This window comes from Lepidochelys kempii, chromosome 3 (genome assembly GCF_965140285.1).
Source record: "Lepidochelys kempii isolate rLepKem1 chromosome 3, rLepKem1.hap1, whole genome shotgun sequence".
NCBI classification, from domain to species: domain Eukaryota; kingdom Metazoa; phylum Chordata; order Testudines; family Cheloniidae; genus Lepidochelys; species Lepidochelys kempii.
The window spans coordinates 198154794-198173717 of NC_136382.1; the positions used below are offsets into that span (position 1 = coordinate 198154794).

General features: G+C 41.4%; 1 protein-coding gene and 1 non-coding gene across 2 annotated transcripts in view; both read right to left on the reverse strand.

The window, feature by feature from the left end:
• Nucleotides 1-7442: 7442 nt before the first annotated feature.
• Nucleotides 7443-7545, reverse strand: LOC140909825 (U6 spliceosomal RNA). The gene has a single exon (XR_012158363.1). It is a non-coding gene; the product is annotated as a U6 spliceosomal RNA (small nuclear RNA).
• A 6070-nt stretch (nucleotides 7546-13615) lies between these two features.
• MACROD2 (mono-ADP ribosylhydrolase 2) overlaps nucleotides 13616-18924 on the reverse strand; it is a 1318211-nt gene continuing 1312902 nt past the window's right edge. Inside the window, exon 19 of the mRNA XM_073339564.2 lies at nucleotides 13616-17488. The gene's annotated coding sequence lies outside the window, so the exon portion shown is untranslated. The remainder of the gene's footprint in view (nucleotides 17489-18924) is intronic.

The window sequence follows — 18924 nt, forward strand, 5'->3', positions numbered from 1 at the left end:
TACTTTATGAAGGGAAAATGTGTTCCATGCTCTCCGTCCGCAGTACAAGAGGAAACATATAGGAATTACCTGAACCTGTTTCCCCTCCATAGGGTTCCACAGTAGCATTTTTCCAAATTAAAGCAAAATTCTAGTTTTATATTTCATGCTTGGTGGAAGAGTTGACAAAAAAAACACACAAACAAAGAAGCAGCTCAGTTTTCTTTCAAGAGCCTTGAATTTTGTTTGTGACATTTCAACTTAACCACATGGAGCCAGATTTTGATCTCATCCACACAGATGTAAATCAACACTATTGACTTTGCTGACTGTGGGATGAAAGCACAGCAGATTCAAATCATCTGGGTGGACAACACCTGAGATCAGAAAGTGAGGTATCTTCTCTAATCCAGCCAGTGAAATGGCCAGAGTTTAAGAAAACACATCATGAACAACATTTCTTAATATTCTACTTCAGTGCTGTCAGATCACTTTTGCTGTCTTTACTCTACTTTATAATGTTTAAATTGCATTTTTTTCCTCCCACCAAAAAAAATTAGAGATAAATATGAAGGTAGTAAATACAGTCTATAAGGAAAAGGTGCAAGTTAAATAGACAGTGGGTGACCTTTTAAGGGCAAAGCTCAGAGGAATTGACTTCTGCATATGCTCTGCACATCATCATCCTGACAGGTAATGTGGCCTTTAGGCAGGAGGACAGTCCAGCCAGCTGATATCACCAGAATGTGAATCAGCTGCCTTGCTAAAGTGAAGGAAGTCATTGGAATGAGCTAGACCACAACTGCAGCAAGAAATGGAGACATTAAAGTGAATTTTACTATGGACAGCTACCACTATGTGAAGATTAAAATTCAGGGACATGAACTGAGCTGTGGAACAGCTGTAGATGATAAAAAGGTGAATGCTGGCAGCTGCCCAACAAGGTCTCCTTGAAACTGCAGAAACGGAGTCACACCACAATAAAGTGTCTTTCTGTGTTGTCAGGGGATGGAGTGGGGGAATCCATGACAATGTGCCAAAGACTACACTGATGAACTGTTCTGATGTGATGTGTTTAAGAATGATTTCGGGATGAGAAAGTGCCCACTGGGACTGCCAGCAAAAGGCTTTCCTTGAGCTCACCTGGTTGAGCTGTAGCAGGAGACTCCTGGATGGAATCTTGTCACCGTGTACACTTCTTTTTTTTTTGCACAGCAAATCCAGTAGTGGGACCGTCTATTGTTATCAGTCAAGTCAATTTAATGCCCAGACAGCCACGGAACAAAACTCCATTGGTGTGAGAAAGCTGCTGGCATTTTGTAAGACCAGAGTTCCGATACCAGGTACCCATTATCCCTACAGTGGCATATCACGGTATCACGGACAGACTGGTCTGTGTTTGAAGACAAAGGAATGGCATTAGCATGGATTTACTTACCTACCTCCATCAAATATGCAAGAAAGGAAAAAAAGGTCTTCTAGCAAAATATCCATATGTCGGCGCTGTTATGGACAAAGGACACACACACAAGATCTGCTGTCACAAACACATTGACATATGCTGTGTGGACTTTATCACCAAGGCAAGCCCACAGTATTATCTCGAAGCATGTGCTTCCCTGAAAAGTTACAAGGTGGGCAGAAGAACTTATCATGTGGTTTGGCATCTTTTAAATCCCACTCTTTGATCACGGAGAGCACTTTGAATGAGCCGTTCTGGCGACCCTCCCTGAGCCTAAACATTTCCACTCCCAGCTGAATGGCAGGTTAGTGTTCTCAGTGAGCCTTTTTGAATGTATTAGCTCCATGTATCATTGTACAGGGGAGGGGCTGGGACTAGGGTGCCTGCTACCTGGCTGTCTTATAGCTTGGCACAATGAGTCAGGATTTCCTCTTGGTTAAGTGCTTGCCACTGCACAATGTACTAGCTCTGTGCAGTAGGTGCTCTGGGCCAGACTGCGCCACTGAGGGAAGCATAGCTGCTCTCAGTGATTTTGACTGTTCTCTGTCCCACTTCCAGCTGGGCCATGTGATGTGGACAAGTCTCATTTTTAGATTTAGCGTTTGCTGTTGATTTGTGCAAATGCTTTGTGAACAGATTTTGAGGAGGAAGCTAAACACAGCCACTGAGTGTTCTTGCTACACATTTATATGTAAAGAACCAAGTGCCCTGTTTCTATAGCCACGGAAGCAGCAAAATAATTCAGAGCCCTTTTATGTTCATCCGGCCATCTATGTTATCTTATAGATGGAATATGTATAGGATTCTTTCCCCCCATCATAATGACAGGTTTCAGAGTAGCAGCCGTGTTAGTCTGTATCTGCAAAAAGAAAAGGAGGACTTGTGGCACCTTAGAGACTAACCAATTTATTTGAGCAGAAGCTTTCGTGAGCGACAGCTCAGCTGTCGCTCACGAAAGCTTCTGCTCAAATAAATTGGTTAGTCTCTAAGGTGCCACAAGTCCTCCTTTTCTTTTTCCCCCCTGCTAACTAATTTTCCCCCCTCTTTTTCCCCCCTGCTAACTCTTTTTTCCCCCCTCTTTTTCCCCCCTGCTAACTCTGGAAACTCTTTTTCCCCCCTGCTAACTAATCCACACAGTTCTGTCTTGGTTTTCATTGTATCCTGTTTGTAGTTAGATAAAAATAACATTGCATTAAATGTATGTAGCTCCTTTCATTGTGAAGGATTCCAAAACGACTGCAGTCCTAGAATGATGAGTCATGCAAGCCTTGCAGGATGAAGTCCGTATACGGTTCAGAAAGCACCAGTGAAATGCAACCACCTCTAGGGCAGAGTCAATGAATAATTTTCAGTAAAGCTTTTTATTGATGGAAATTGCCTTCTTCCCCTAAATGGCCACTTTCACAAAAAAAAACCCTTCCATTTTCATCAAAAACATTCAGGTTTCTGTAGCAAAACTGAAAAGCCAATCTCCAAAAGTTATTCCATTTCCAGCAACTAGTCCCCCTTCCAACATTTCCAATTGAAATCTTTCCATTTTCAGTAGCTGAAAATGGATTTTTTGTTTTGTTTTGGGGTTTTACTCAAACGCCTCCAAAAGTTAGGCGAAAAAAGGAAAATGTGTGTTTTTGTTAAAAATTTTTTTGCAGGAAAAAAATCATTTGCTCGCCAGCTTTAGCTTCCACAACTCAGCACACTGTACAACAGTGTGAGAAGGAATCTGAAATCTTCAGATGTCACTAATGTAGATAATCTTGGTAAGAGACGGTGGGGTGAGATAGCCCCTAATTAGAAGGGATGGCTATTGGAGTGTGTCCTATAATACAATTCAGAGTGATTCTGAAGAATGGAGGAGCACGAGGTTGCTTTTGGTACAAGAAAATAAAGAGTTCGATTTACAGGTGATACAATTAGTGTATAATATAATTAACTTCCCAGGGTTCAGAAAAATCTCAGCAATGTGTTTTTTTAAGAATATGGGAAATATACATACCAGATTTGCATTATGAAATCATCCCAAAATAGCGTTAATATTTATAAAGGCCTTAAATTCTAAAATGTTTTTACTGTATTCAAGAAAACTACCCCTCTGCTGCAGTGAAACCACTGCAAGAAAATAACAGGGATTTCTAAATAAACTCTCCCGGGTTAGTTTTACTTAGATCCCGATCCACACAGGATTTCACAGTTGTTGCTATGCTGTACACCATGACCCCTCAAAACTTCACAGCAGCAGTGGAAGCAGGACTCAAATCCTCTCATTCCAAAAGACCCCAGGTTTGGCTGCATTGCAATTAAAAACGTGCATCTGGCCCATGCCAGCTGACTCAGGCTTCCAGTCGCAGGGCTGTTTAATTGCAGTGTAGACTTCCGGGCTTGGACTGCAGTCCAAGCTCTGGGACCCTTCCACCTTGCTGGGTCCTAGAGCCCGACTCCCAGTCCCAGACCGGAAGTCTATACTGTAATTAAACAGCCCCCACAGCCCAAGTCCTATGAGCCTGAGTCAGCTAGCGTGGGCCAACCGCGGGTGTGAAACTGCTGAATAGATATACCTTATATGACCTATGACTAGGACCCTACCAAATTCACGGCCATGAAAAAAGGGTCACAGGCCATGAAATGTGGTCTTCCCTATGAAATCTGGTCTTTTGAGTACTTTTATACTAGGGTAAAAGTATACAGAAGTATCCCTTAGCCAGGGGGACTTACAAATGTAACAGTAGTACAGCAGAATACTTGCTGTAAACATACTGTATGTATACATCCATGAAATTTGCTATTTATGCTGTGACCAACCCACAAAAAATGTGTGATTTCTCCACAATTTAAGTAGATCCTTACCTATGACATGCAGCAGAGCATTTCTGATTCCAGCCAGAAAAGGGCACACACTCATGACTTCAACAACCATAAGTAATCTGCCCATTCCAGATCTACGCCAATAACATTTTTCCATCACATAAGCCAGCAGTTAATTACTATCTTGCAGGGGCAAGGGAGAGAACTGACTCTCTGAGGGTTGTGGTCATTCTTGAGAAAGTGAAACACTCTCAGAAACAGAGGGCAAAGGGCATGGACTTCGCTCAGTTCCCTGATACACATATTCACACACCCTGCATATGCTTGCTCATCTTGCTCAGAGAAGCGTGCACACACTCAGCAGCAAAAAGGGCACATTTTGACACGATTGTCTCTGAGGAACAAGGCCTCCCTGGGCTGCTCCTCAATTGGTACAGCTTACACACCACCCTTCTTTCAGGGCTGTACCTAAAGCTCCAACCTCGCCCTTACTGGTTAGAATATGCCAGGCATGCTATTAATAATTATAAATTTTGCACCATATCCAGTGTGTGAAATTGGAGCCAACAGATTGCGTGCAGGGCTGGATGGAAAGCAAACACACTGTTCCGAGACACATGTCAACGTTGCAACATTTGTTTTTGCTCCATATTGGAACAAAAAGTAGAGCTTTCGTGAAAAGCAAGACCCTATTATGGCTATTGCCAATGGTTAGCTTTGGGAGACCCAGGTCCATGCCGCTGATCAGCCTGATTTGGACGAGTGCCCTACCCTCCAGGCTATAGAGTCAGTCCCTCCTGTTTCAAATTTTTCCACTTTGTATAAATAATTAAATATTCATTGGGCCAGAAAAGAAACAGTGACTGTTTGGCCTGGTGGTTAGGACACCCATGGGAGGAAACCCAAGTTCAAATCCCTGCTCTGCTCTAACTCCTGGGCTACAGTCCTTCTTTCTGGTTTTGACGAGAATGTCCATCCTGGAGCTGAGAAAACTTCCTGATGAAAATTTTGTCAAAACAGATATTACTGCACAAAAAAACCTTTGTTTGGATGAATTAACATTTTCTGAGAAAAGTTAAAAAATTCCCAGCCAGCTCTAATTGTAAGGCAGGGGCTGTCTTTTTGTTTTGTGTTTGTACAGTGCATAGCACAACAGGGTCCTGGCCCATGACTAGGACTCATATGTGCTATGGTAATAAATAATAATTGCAATATATAAAAGCATTAAATAGTAACTGCTAGGTGGTCTCACAATTAAGGGGTTTCAGTACATAAGGACCTGGCAGGTCATATGCGATTACAAAGTAATAAAAGCACTAGCTACGGGTACCATAAAATATAACACTTCCAAACATATAACTAGATGGTGAATTGTTTTAGTATTGGGAGCAGGGAGGCTGAACTAGCTAGTGCCAGGTTATGAATTAGCAGTGTCGAAAATTACTAGACCTTGCTTGCTAATTGGGAGGGTGTTTGTTCGGGATATTGTGATATTTGCCTAGAAATAGGATCCTGAGTTTTTCTAACCACAGGAAATAAAAGGAAAAACAAAACCCTAATTTTTAATTTAAAAAAGAAAAAAACCAAAGAGAAAAGCTTTAGGAATGTAATAAGCAGGAGCTACCTTACAAACGAAACCAATCATGGTTCTCGTCTCTTCCCACCTCCCTGGCTGTGCTGCAAGGCTGGCAATGTAATGGAATATCATTTGTAGCCAGACCGCTTCACAGTGCTAAATGTATCTATCCAACCTTTGCCTCTCTTCCTCTCTGCCCCTCATCCCCACAACTCCATCGTAACTATTTTATTACAAAACAAAGCATTTTTTGTGCATGATTGAAAAGGCTGATTAGTGTGCAGGCAAATCCATCTTCTGTGTCTCATTTTGTTTTAGTCTTTTAATATAAATGGCAGTTACTCATAGAAGATTAATTTCTCTCTCTAGGACTAGAGTCTTTTTCAAACAGTTAAGAAACCTTGTTGCTGTATTTAAAAAAGGAGCTGGTGCTAAATGCTATAGATTGATTTTCTTGGCAGTTTTATCCATCACATCATTTTTAACAGGACAATTATTTTTTAAAAACCCCCTCAAAATAAAGGCAGAGCTCAATAACCTTCAATGTTCAAAAGCATAGAAACATAGGAAAATGATAAAAGGAAAAGGGTAAGCACATTTTGATCATGTAGGTTGGCTGCCAGCATGGAGTGCAATAGACTATTAAGCAATACAAAAATAAGTGATATGTGTGATTCTATAATGCTTTTATTTCTCAAGAGAAGCAGCATTAATAGTGTTTTTCTTTTAACTTCTGGAGTTCTCCACTTGTTGGTTTTAGGGGCATTCATAATACATTTTGCTTAATTGAAATGGCAGTTCCTTGGCCCTTAGCAGTTGACATGCCATGTGTCCCTGTCTTTTACAATCCCAATGCTTAGAAGATGGGCAGAATTTCAAAGTAAAGCAACATGAGGGAGACAGAAGATATAGGCAATTAATGCACTAGTGTTTCTTGTCTGAAGACTTTGGTACAAATCTGGGTTTGGGTCACAAGTGAAAATGAGTTTGGTGAACTCTGGTGGAAATGACTCATCAGTAAACAGTAGCTACACAGGAGCAAGGTATTTTCCTCAAGGGAAGATGATTACAACAAGAAAACAAGATACATTCACAGAAAATTCCACAGCTTGGGGGCTCAGTCAAGTACTATTACCCAGGCTACAGAGCCCTGTCTTCCCAAAAGCTTTTTCTCCTCCTCTCCATCTCAAGCAATCAATTTAGAGGCCATTCTCTGAGCACCTGCGCACCAGAGGAAAGGGAAGCTCACTGAATAGTGCCCTGACATATGGCCACTTCATAAAATCTTACCATACGTGTTCATTTCCTCTGACAATGGTAGAGTGTAGAGCAATGGTTCTCAGCCTGTGGCCCAATCAGCCCACAGCTGCGGACCGTGTGACATCCTCAGGGCTATACGGCTAGTACATATATTGTGTGGCCGCAGCTCACATTGCACATAGAGAGCTGCATATGCGGCCCACAGTGGTAAACAGGTTGAGAACCGATAGTGTAGAGCATGGACTAGAGAGGACTAGCCAAGACCGAGGCCCCGCGGTAGGTTCCAAAGAGAACCTCTGGCAGCAAAGCTCCTACATTTACTTCAATTTAAAAAGAGGCAAAGATAGCATGGGGGCAGAAGCAATAAAAACTATGGAACGCTTCATGAATTTGTGTGCCATCCTTGCTCAGGGGCCATGCACATTATCTCTGTATTGTTCCAGTTTTAGTGTATGTGCTGCCGAAGCAGTAGCAGCAGAGGCAGATGCTGTAATCACAGTAAAGTACATGGGGCAGTGACTGCATTAATGGCCAGAGTGAACGGCATCAGTAAAAGATGCTGCCTTTTTTTCTCTCTCTCTCTACCTAGGGGCATCAAATAATCCTCTTGTCTCTTGAACAAAGGGATTCTCACTCTAGTATTGCACCAGGAGCTGCTCTTGAAATAACCACACAGAAACACTCGCTGAAGGCACTGATGTTGGTAGCTTCTGATTGCTGAGGGGATGTGTCACCATTCACCTTCAATGGCTGTTAGTCAGCCACAGCCTCTATACTAGGAGAGGCGCTTTTGGAGCATTCACAAGTTAAAACTGAAATGTTCGTCATCACAATATTCCAGGGGGCAGTGGCGTTTGGGGAATCAGTAATCTACTTCATTTCAGCAGCTGGTCTCTGATTTCCTTTTCCTCTGCAAAAATAAAAATAAATCCCGTGCTGGTGCTGAGATGGTGTGACAGAACTGGAAGGTTAGCGGAGGGAATTTAATTTCACAACACCCCTCTGACTGGCCAGCTGGCTTACGGATCTTTTCTGTTATTTCTTACTGATTGGTAATTGGATTAACTCTTGGATCACATTCTCTGTCTCTGACACATTAAAATTACTTTCATCCTACTTTGAAAAATTAATTCCTGGGGACTCTTGGGGAAAGTGGATAAAGAGCTTTTTACCTGTAGGTTACCATTTCAAATCCATCCTCATAGGGCAGTGATCGAAAGACATTCCCATCCAACGTCTCTCCTTGCAGGCCTATGTAAAATGAGTTGGTGTTCGCAGTCTGATTTCAGTTCCATCTCACAAAACCACCAAAATAATTGACCTCTTTGCTCAGTGGAGAGGGCAAGCACTAGCTGAGCATGGAGAGAACATGACCTAGAGGAGGCATTACAAAGAATAAAGAGCGTGCACCCTACTAACATCAGTAGGGGATGTTAGTATCTGTGCTATAAGACCCTTGCTGTGGTGAGGAGTTGAGTGACCTTATCTCTCACTGAAGTCAGGTCTAAATTCAAGGCTTTTCACAAGCATCACATTAACATGAAAAAGTAACCATTTCCAGGTAGGAAAGAGATGGGTGATGGGAACAGTACAGAAGTCTCATCCACTAAATAAAGATAAATGATCAAATCACTTGATCATCACACAAAATCACACATAATCATCATCCAGCAGTAATCCCATGCTGTCTGTGACATCACTTCCAGATGATATGGGCCAACACAACCAGATTATGCAAGAACATAACAACTACATTTATCAGCAACTTCCCATCATGCCCACCTCATGTCCCATTATATCTGCTACATGACAAAGACCTCATGATAGATATTGTGAGGCGCCCTTATCCTGGATCAAGAAGCACCATAAGGATTCTGAAAAGCTCCTTCAGTTCTGTCATCTCTCCCTCCTTCTTCTTCACTGATGGCCTTTGCTGTACTTACCAGTACTTACTGGCACAGTTAAAAAAATTACTTCAAAAATATAACTTGTGTATCCAGGTCTGTGAATGAATGCAATTACAGAGGTAAGGCAAACAGCATAGACCGTCTGATCTAGAGTTCACTGTAGACAATAATCCTGAATGGGATTTAGGTGCCTAAATCCCAGATTTAGGGGTTACTGCAATCCACAAAACATCCGTAGGCACCTAAACTTACGCAGTGCCTGAATTTTCAATGTAAAAATTCCCTAGTTGCCTAAATTTCTTCCTGAGGGCATGCACACTACTGTCGTACAGATGCATGCATGCATGCATATCTCCCAACTGAGCCCCACTGCGATCCTAAAACCACATGTGAAGATATGGGTTGACCCAGCTAACTTGCCTGCATGGCCTTATCTGCTAGGGTGTTTTGAGCACAGCTAACTCCCCCAAGTAGGTAGCGTTCTCATCCAGGATGTGGGAGATGCCACTTTCAATTTCCCCCTCTACCTGATGACAAGTTGGAATTTGAACTGGGGTCTCCCACCTCTCAGAGTGTCCCTAATCACTGGAGGATGGCATATTCTGATGTGACTCTGTCTCAACCTCGCTTTTTGAAGTCTTTAACTTTGTATTAATTAAATATTAGTCACTAAAGTCACCATCTTCAATCAGGTACATGTGACTACAGCTGCCCACCTCAGAAATGCAGAGACATCTAAGGACTGATTTTTCAGGTGTGTACAATTTCCAAGGAAGTCAACAGTGACTACTTATGGTAATCACAGGTCTACACCCATTTGGAGTACACTCACTAAGCAGCTCTTCTGCTTTACGGTGGGCTTTGTATCTCCTTAACTGGCTGCATTTTAATAGGGACCTTTTTCCCCCAGAGGAGTTCATTATGATTAATGTTTTATCAGTGAATTCCAAAGAAATTAACAGTGATTTGCCACTTACTGCAAAGTGTTACTGATCATTCTGGTGGAACGCGCTACCTGGGCATTTAAGCATCTCCTGATATTTTTATTTAAGAAATAAGGAGATACAAGACTCATTAAAATCCCACAGTACAACTTTCACCTCCAGAAATGGATAAAGGTTAAAAAAGCATCTTTACAAACATGCATTTGTGTGCAGAGTTTTCTACTACATGGAAGAAAAATCAACACCAATTTTAAAAGTGCTCTGAGCTCATTTAGGAGCAGTAGGTTTTGAACAGACTGGTATGGTAGCCAGAGTATTCTGCTAAGCATCCTTAACTCAGACGAGAGACAAGGGTGTCTGTATATCACAGGAGGGATTTAGGCCCAGATCCTCAAAGGTATTTAGGTGCCTAACTCCTATTGAAATGAATTAAAGTTAGGTAGGGCTGTCCCTAGGAGGATGCGGGGCCTGGGACATAGGTGGCGAGTTTCTAAACTGCCGGGGGAGGGGTGGTACTCAGCCCCCCCCTTCCACCCTTTTCCCCAAGCCCCCCCCCGCTTCTATCCCCACTCCGCCCCGTCCCTTCCCGCCCTGCCCCGCCCAGTTCCTTCCCGTCCCTTCCCCACCCAGTTCTGCCCCCTCCCCTGAGCGCGCTGTACCCTCGCTCCTCCCTCCTCCCCCCCAGCACCTCCTGATGCCAGGAAACATCTGATCCGCGGCAGGTGGGAGGCCCAGCGAGGGAGGGGGAGGTGCTGATCGGCGGGGCCCGCTGACAGGCAGGAGGTGCTGGGGGAATCTAAGTTATGCAACTCTAGCTACGTGTATAACGTAGCTGGATTCGACGTAGCTGAGGTCAACTTACTGCGCTCTCCTGTTGACTTCCCTTCCTCTTCTCATTCCGGTGGAGTACGGGAGTCGATGGGAGAGTGATCTGCAGCTGATTTAGCAGGTCTTCACTAGACCCACTAAATCTACCCCCAGTACATCGATTGCCGCAGTGTGAATCCCCGGAAACTGTAGACATACCCTTAGAGAACTCCACTGTCAACATTTTGAATATCAGTCTTATAAAACTGCCATGGAAACATACTAGCCCAGCCACATTTATTCTGCCACCTCCCTTTGTCAACATCAGTTGTGTGGAGGTGGCAGCTTGACAGAGATTGCAGACTCGCATAATAAATTGCCGACGTGATAAAGTGGATTTATCATACGTGTCTCCCTGTCTCATCTGGCTCTGCCCAGCAATCCATCTCCACTGGAAGACCTTGTAACATTCCAAACCTCTAAGCAGCTTTAAATATCTGCCATTAAAAAAAAAAAAAAACCTTGCTAGAGGAATGTTTCCTTCTTACTTTTCCAGAAGTGGAGCTTCTCTCCCAACATTACACCTGCCAAAGATAAGGGATGAATGATATTTGGTCCTACATGAATAAATGATTTAATGTCCTCCTTTTTTTTTCCTCCAGAAATATGACTTCATAACATTTCATTTATATCATTGGAAAAATAGGCTTCCCAACTTCATAATAATGGTGCTGCCTTCTAGATTTTCACGTTTCTGGACATTGAAACAACGACATTTATGCATTGAAAACTATATCTCAGCAAACTACTGTATATAGTTTGACTCATTGTTACTCAGCCAATGCTTATGGGTGGAGGGGTACCAAAAAATCCCAACAATAAACATTCCCTCTCTAAAACATTTCTATAGTAATTCTTTTTTGTAAAATATGTGGCATACAGAATACATGAAGGTGCCAATCAAGCCAATAAAAGATTTATATCACACTATTAAGTATTCTTTTGCTTTCCATTCTCTTCTATACACTTGACTGGTGATTTTAGTGCCCAACTTCATACACCTTAAAATGGTCTGATTTTGAGAAAATGTTGAACACCAGTGCTCTTATAAAATCACTAGTCAATAATGAAAATCTTGCCCTCCCATCCAAACTCCCTCACAGTAGGCCTGATTCTTCATTACTCTGTATGTTGTATTGACATTTACACTAGTGTGAAATGGATGTGAAATGTTACCATTATGATTTTGCAGCACTTTTTCACCTTGATTTGATGTAAACGACTACATAATCACTTAAATCTAGCTTTATAGTTAATAAATCTGTTTGTTTATTGTACCTGAAGAGGTGCATTTGGTTTGCAGTGTCTCAGGAACTCCCCTTGGGAGAACAAGCCTGGTACATATCGATTTCTTTGTTAAATTGACAAACTTATATAAGCTTTGTGATAAACTCAGGACAGACAGCTGCAAGGGCAGGGTGGAAAACAGTCCCAGAAGGGTAAAAGGCCCTCCTCCCCATCAACTGAGGAGGGGTGACTACAGGTCCATCATGTGAGGAACTTGCTGCTCCATTGAGATGGGGTTACCAGAAATCAGTTAGGATCAACTGAGAGGGAGTTACCTGAGGGCAATTAGGATCAGTTGATTCCAACTAAAGGCTGCATCCTTAACTCATACAGGAGAGTTAAACCCTCCGCTGTTGGGGAGAGGGGGAGTGCGGAAGTCAAGCTGCCAGTAGGTGAGGAGCAGCAAGACAGCAGGCCTCCCCAGGAGGGGAGGCTGCATTCCCTCCCCTAAGGGAGAAAAACAAGCCTAAAAGATTGGCTGAGAGAAGGAGCGGACTGCCCTTGTGCAGCCAAGAGGGACTACTTTATCCCCAAGCCCATCTTGCCTAGGCTAAAAACAGCTGAGGCTGGTGAGACTGAGAAGGCCCTGTGATGGGTTGGATCACAGAAACCGCCTTGGGAACTGCCAGCTGATGTGCCAAGATGACTTCTGCCCCTGCTTTCCTATCCTGGCAGCTTAGGGCTTCCGTGCCCTGCTCGGTTTGAGCCAGACCCCGCTAGCCTGCTGCAGAGCCAGACCCAGGTCTGAATGACATCCCCTAACAGCTGTAGTCTCAATTGAAAGCAGCTTACAAAAGTGTTCCTGTCTTTAACACTCAGATGCCCAACTCCCAATGGGGTCCAAACCCCAAATAAATCCATTTTACCCTGTATAAAGCTTTTCCCCCCTACTGTTCCTCACATGTTCTTATCAACTACTGGAAATGGCTCACCTTGATTATCACTTCAAAAGGTTTTTTTTCTCTCCTACTGGTAATAGGATCACCTTACCTGATCACTCTCATTACAGTATGTATGGTAACACCCATTGTTTCATGTTCTCTGTATATTTAAAATCTTCCTACTGTATTTTCCATTGCATTCATCTGATGAAGTGAGCTGTAGCTCACGAAAGTTTATACTCAAATAAATTTGTTAGTCTCTAAGGTGCCACAAGTACTCCTGTTCTTTTTATAAGGTGCAGAGTGACAGAGAATCAGGATCGGTATATCTGCCAGGATTTTTATGAAGTCTCTAGTTTAGTAATATGTTTAAACTGATCAACCTTTCCCCCTTTAAGCTGAAAAGCTTTCATTTAACTGCCGATTGTTTTCCAAAAATAAAATCCTTCAGCTTTATCGTTTTCTTATAAGAAATAACTAGCCGATGACAGATACATTTAAATGAGGAATCTGAAGTGCATAGTTACAACCAGATTCAAAATCTGAAATGAACATTATTAATCACAAAATTGACTTGCATAATCAGCAAAGTTAGAAAAACACAAGCAGTGCAGTCTTGTCCTCAGAACAAGTTTTTATTAACATTTTGCTTTAACAAACATTGTAGTATGAAGGCATCATTAGTTTAAGTTTTCAGATGTATGGCACAGACAAAGGAAAAAACAACAGATTCATAAGGAAATTCAGCATGTAAATCTCAGATTAACAAAAAAGACATGTTAACCTATTTAGCCACTATACCATATATTGTGCAAGCAACAGACTACATTTATTTGCATTTAAGTAAAAACATATTTTTGATCAAGAAAATTACATTTTTCTGACTTTCCTTTATATCACAAATGTCAGGGTAAGGCAAATCCTTGATGAATCGTATGATAAAAACCCCTATTCCCCAAGAAAATATATCCAACATATTCTGCTAACTTTGTAATTTTAAAAGCAAAGCAGACATGCACTGCATATAGAGAAATATCTTTTTCAATCAAATGCATAAAGCAGAACAGTGTTAATTCACAAACAGGCTTTTCAGCGCGCCATAGAAAGATTTACAATTAGCTGTAGTGAATAATATGTGACCCGATATTACAGACAGTGTCTCAGACATCTCCTTTGTAAGCCTGTATGAAAGGAAACTTGTCCGTCATCAGAGCAATCGCTAGCTGCAGGAAAAATAGATTGATGCTCCTAATTGTAGAATAAGCACTTTTTCAATTGGAACAGTGAAAGCATATTCTAATATTTGGATGCAAACACCACTAATTTAGGGGTTCTATTTTCTATACAGAACATACTGTGATAAAAATTTTAGTTGTTAACCAAAACTCCTATGATAGTGGCATTAATCCATTTCTGATATTTATTCTTCTACAGAGCCAACTCTCTACTTCTGTAGCTCCAGCAAAATCAAAGGTGGCTGCATTCAGGGTGCAACCAGTCCAGCAATAACCAAAGAGCTCAGAATCAAATTGCCTAACTGTGCGTACATCGTTTTATTAATGTTTTTCATTAAAAAATCCTAAACAGATGCAACCCCAAAGCCACATTGACAAAAAAGCAAGGAAATCAAGCTACACACTCATGACTGAAAATTGGACTGTTAAGATTTAATCAACTCATACGTTTTCTTACTCTACACTTCCTGCCTGTGCTTCACACTTGCTGCAGAGTCCTCAGGCAAAAGTTTCACAGCTTCAAAGAATCACTGCTGTTAAAGAGAACCAAGGTTAAACGAGGGTAGCAATGAAATTACTGTCACTGGTTATAAGGAGTCTCTAACCTGAAGTATTTGTGGAGTTAATTATTTTTAATATCAGTCAGTACTGCCAAGGAGTTTAAGGATTGTCTTGTCTCTCTGTATATTTTTGAACACCCCTCTTTAATCAGTCTCTCGCATTGATCTTCCTTGTCTGCTCCTTGCTGAGCCTGAATCTCACTAACATTGAGGATACTCAGCTAGCAGCAGCCTGCAGTTCTCTAGCGTTGTACGTGGAAGACTGTGAAAATCATACATGTACAACTTCAGAATTAAATACATAGGACCAGATCCATGCCTTGTGGATATTGCCCTACCTCAGCCCCACTCAGTGGAGCTATGACAATTTAAAACTGAAAATCTGGCTCACACAGTTTCCCACCACGCTTTAGAACGCTTACACCAATTGACTTTCCAAATGCTTTATGGAGGAGTTTCCCTAGCTCTACAAACAAAGGGAGCCCTTCAATCTTTGCCTTTTTAAAGAGGACACACACAAATGGAGGATTAACATTATTGTTACCCAGTACATTTATTTTTTCCCTCAGAAATGGTATCGGTTCTATTATGACAGGCTATTTAAAGAGAAATCATTTGATAATGAAACATACTGTATGTGCATCATGCAGATACACAAGCTGCTGGTCCTTTGACTGCTGCAATTGGAATCAGCCAGAAACAAATGTAGGGACAGAAGGAAAATAACATTCAGGGGTGTGGTCCCGAAGATACCTTTGGTCAAGCTAACAGGAATGGAAAAGGAGAGAGGCATAGAAGCGTCTAAGGGTAGGGGAAGGGATGTCCAAAATGCATTCTGACCCCACGTAGTAAGTATAGTATAATCCTGGCACTGTTTTAACAGGCACTAACAGGATTAATTACATCTGAAACCTAGTTTCTTTCAAAGCTGATCATGCTCAAAAAGAAATATCTACTAGCCTCCAAACAGAAATCCAAAAGCCTTGGAAGCCTCCACCCCATGTTCCCTAACAATGCCACAGGAAGTGACTGCAGACAATGCCCCTTGGGGTCATCAAGCGGCTCCAATGCTAGAGGCACATAAAATCAGCTCATTGGAAGATGTCAGGCACTCCTAGTGGCCACACTCCCAGAGACAAATCTGCAGGTCTTGTTTTAGATCCCGGTTTGTCCCGTCATTATTTCCGATCAACCTGCAAATGCCAGCAGCCGTCAAACTGTTTATATACATACAGGGCTCACAGTTATATCAGTGTGAACTTGGCACAAATCCATTGATCAGAATAGGGCCAATACATTTCAGTCTCCTCTCAACTTTTTTTTTTTTTTTTTGCGTGCCAGTCAGTCATCATTTCAGGATTGGGGGAAAGAGCGTACATATTCAAGCAAAACCAGAATCTCGGAATGTTTAAAAAAAAAAAGCTCTAGTTGTTTTTAACACCATTATGTTTTGCAGAACATCAGACCCTGGACACATGCTGTGTGCTCCTTCAGTCTCGTGTATCAATTTAATTTACAGTACTGTTGAAAAAATGTACATAAGCCCTCTTTTCTGAATGCAGCACTTGCTGGCAGAACAAATGACATATGGTAAAACATTCTTAACGAAATAACTGTTAATTGCATTTTTAAAAATCATGCATATGCAGTAGAAAATATAATGAGGACTGACACAAGGTACAGTGAAGTTGTTAAAGCCATAAACTATATTTAAAGATGTGCTGGATGCAGAATGCCTGTTATCCTCCATTACTCACAGGCTGTGCAAAGTATTAGTTGCCCACAGGTACTTTAAGTACCCACTTAAAATAATTATTTACTTTTAGAAGTGCAAATTCACTAGAAGAGAACAGAATCGATGCACTAACTGCATTACTTTGCATCACATGCTGTACTATGACCAGAAGATTTAGATAGATCAGCAATGGGCAACAGACGTCTCCATTCTCCCAGTGAGCAATACAGCAATACGACATCCTGAAGCATCCAGATTTCCAAGTTTATAGTGTGAAGCTTAGGTTGGATTCTACTGTGCACTAGGAAACACTCCTTCTAGCTCTTTTACTATCTCCATAGTGGCAGGGGTCATTGTTCTAAAAGCTCTAAATATTTTGCACTGGTACTTGCAGTCAGGAATTCCTGACTGATGTTGCTGGAGTTGGGCACTGTGCTATAACTTCACTATTAATACAGGGATAGTTTGGAACAGCTGTTCTTAAAATTCCTAAGATACACAGTGTTCTGTGATTTATGATGCTTTGTGGCAGTCCACATCCTCAAGCCAAAGCCCCAAATTTATCCCAGAGAATCCAAAAAAATCCCATTCCCACCAGTTGCTTGGATGATGTGCCCTCATTGGGAAATGAGATTCAGAGGCTAGTGATAAGAGTGTATGTGTGTGTGTTGGGGGGGAGAATAAGCATCTCCAATATTACCCAGGACCTAGAAGTTGCTGTAACTGCCAGGACAATGCAAAAGATTGCTTGAAGTGGGACATCATGACCAAAGTAGGGAAGCTTTTTTTTCTTTTAAAACAGGTTTACAGAACAAAATGCAATTGAGAATTAAGAGGAATTAAAACAAACATTCATTTTCCCTTATCTCCCTTCCCCTCCCATCCCATGGGGCACCTTCCGATGCGCTTTCTGCCGATAGTTAGAATGATGCCATACAATGCTAATGACTGCCGTTCACGTTTCACCCCATTGTTCTCTTCTCTCATATTGTTCCTCTGTGATAGGGAGAAAAAAACCGATATAGTTCATTTAATCAAAATCAAAAGTTTTCAGGGACCCAAATGGCTAGCTGGGTCTTTTTAATACAGTTTCCTCACGTCTCTGTTGCCAAACACACGTGCAAAATATGGGAGGCATGTAACAGCAGTAAAATAAGACACTATTATTTCCAATAGCATCACATGTGTGGACAGTACTTTATAAACATATAGGCAAGCAAGGTGCCATGGAAGTATTTGATAACACAGTCCTCAAACAGGGCTAAAATAAAGAGGCATGAAGCAGCTGTGATTTTGGCACTAGCAACAACAAAGTGGGCAGGAATCAACTACGGTGATGTTATGGCTGTATGCATTAATGGTGCTGATGGCTGGCATTATTGTGTAATAGTGATTAGAAACTCAAAAATTCCATAGATTTCAAGGCTATAAGGGACCCTGGTGCTCATCTAGTCTGATATCCTGTATAGTAATGGCCACAGAACTCCTCCCAAATAATTCCTAGAGTATATTTTTTGTTTTTTAAAAACAAAATGCTGAATAATGTGTCTTATGTTTGTTGACATCAAGGGCATAGTAATCATGCAAGAGTTCTTAGGGATTTTTGATATGCATTTTGGGAATAGTGTATAGAACGCTCTTAAAATAACAGTAAACCACTGTCCCAAAGATATCTGCTTGGTCCTAAAGACCCTAGAGAGTTCAGAGCCTTTAAAGTTTAACAAGATGATCGATTTTTCACTGTGTGGACCTGGCTGCTTGCAATCAAAGCAGAGCGGCAGTATGGTTTGGGGGACTGAGCAAACAGCTGAACGTAATTCATGCCTTAGTTTTAATCCTGGATCTGTCATTGAAATACTACAGAGACTGGGCAAGTCACTTCACCCCTCCGGCTCAGTTTTCGTCTCTGTAAAATGGGAGCAGTACTGCAGTACCTCACACTGGAATTGAGAAAATTAATTAGTTGAATGCTAAATATTGTATTATTAATGCAAGCTTCACTTTCATAGAGCAGAGTTTACATGATCTCATCCCAAAACATATGCATGTACTAATTTTAGTGAGAAAACAATGTATGAAAGACAAATTTCTTTCCATTTATGTGAAAGCAGTTATAACTGATAAATATATTTTTAAAATCAATGACGGTATTAGCCTTTTAATCTATTTTTAAATGGTAAGCATTTTAACAGAATGCATAATCAGAAGCTAAGAAAAGGTGAAAAAGAAAGGGAGAACTGCAGAAGTAATCCTTAAGATGTTTTTTATTTTTGCTTCACTACTTTTCAATGGGGATCCATCAGCCATATTTCTCTCTCTCATGCAGTATGGCAGCATATTGTCAACATACTGACAAGGACAAAGGGATATACACTGTAATAAGACCTTGCTTTTTAAATCTCTGTGACAAAGCTGCTGCTGTTGTAAAGCTT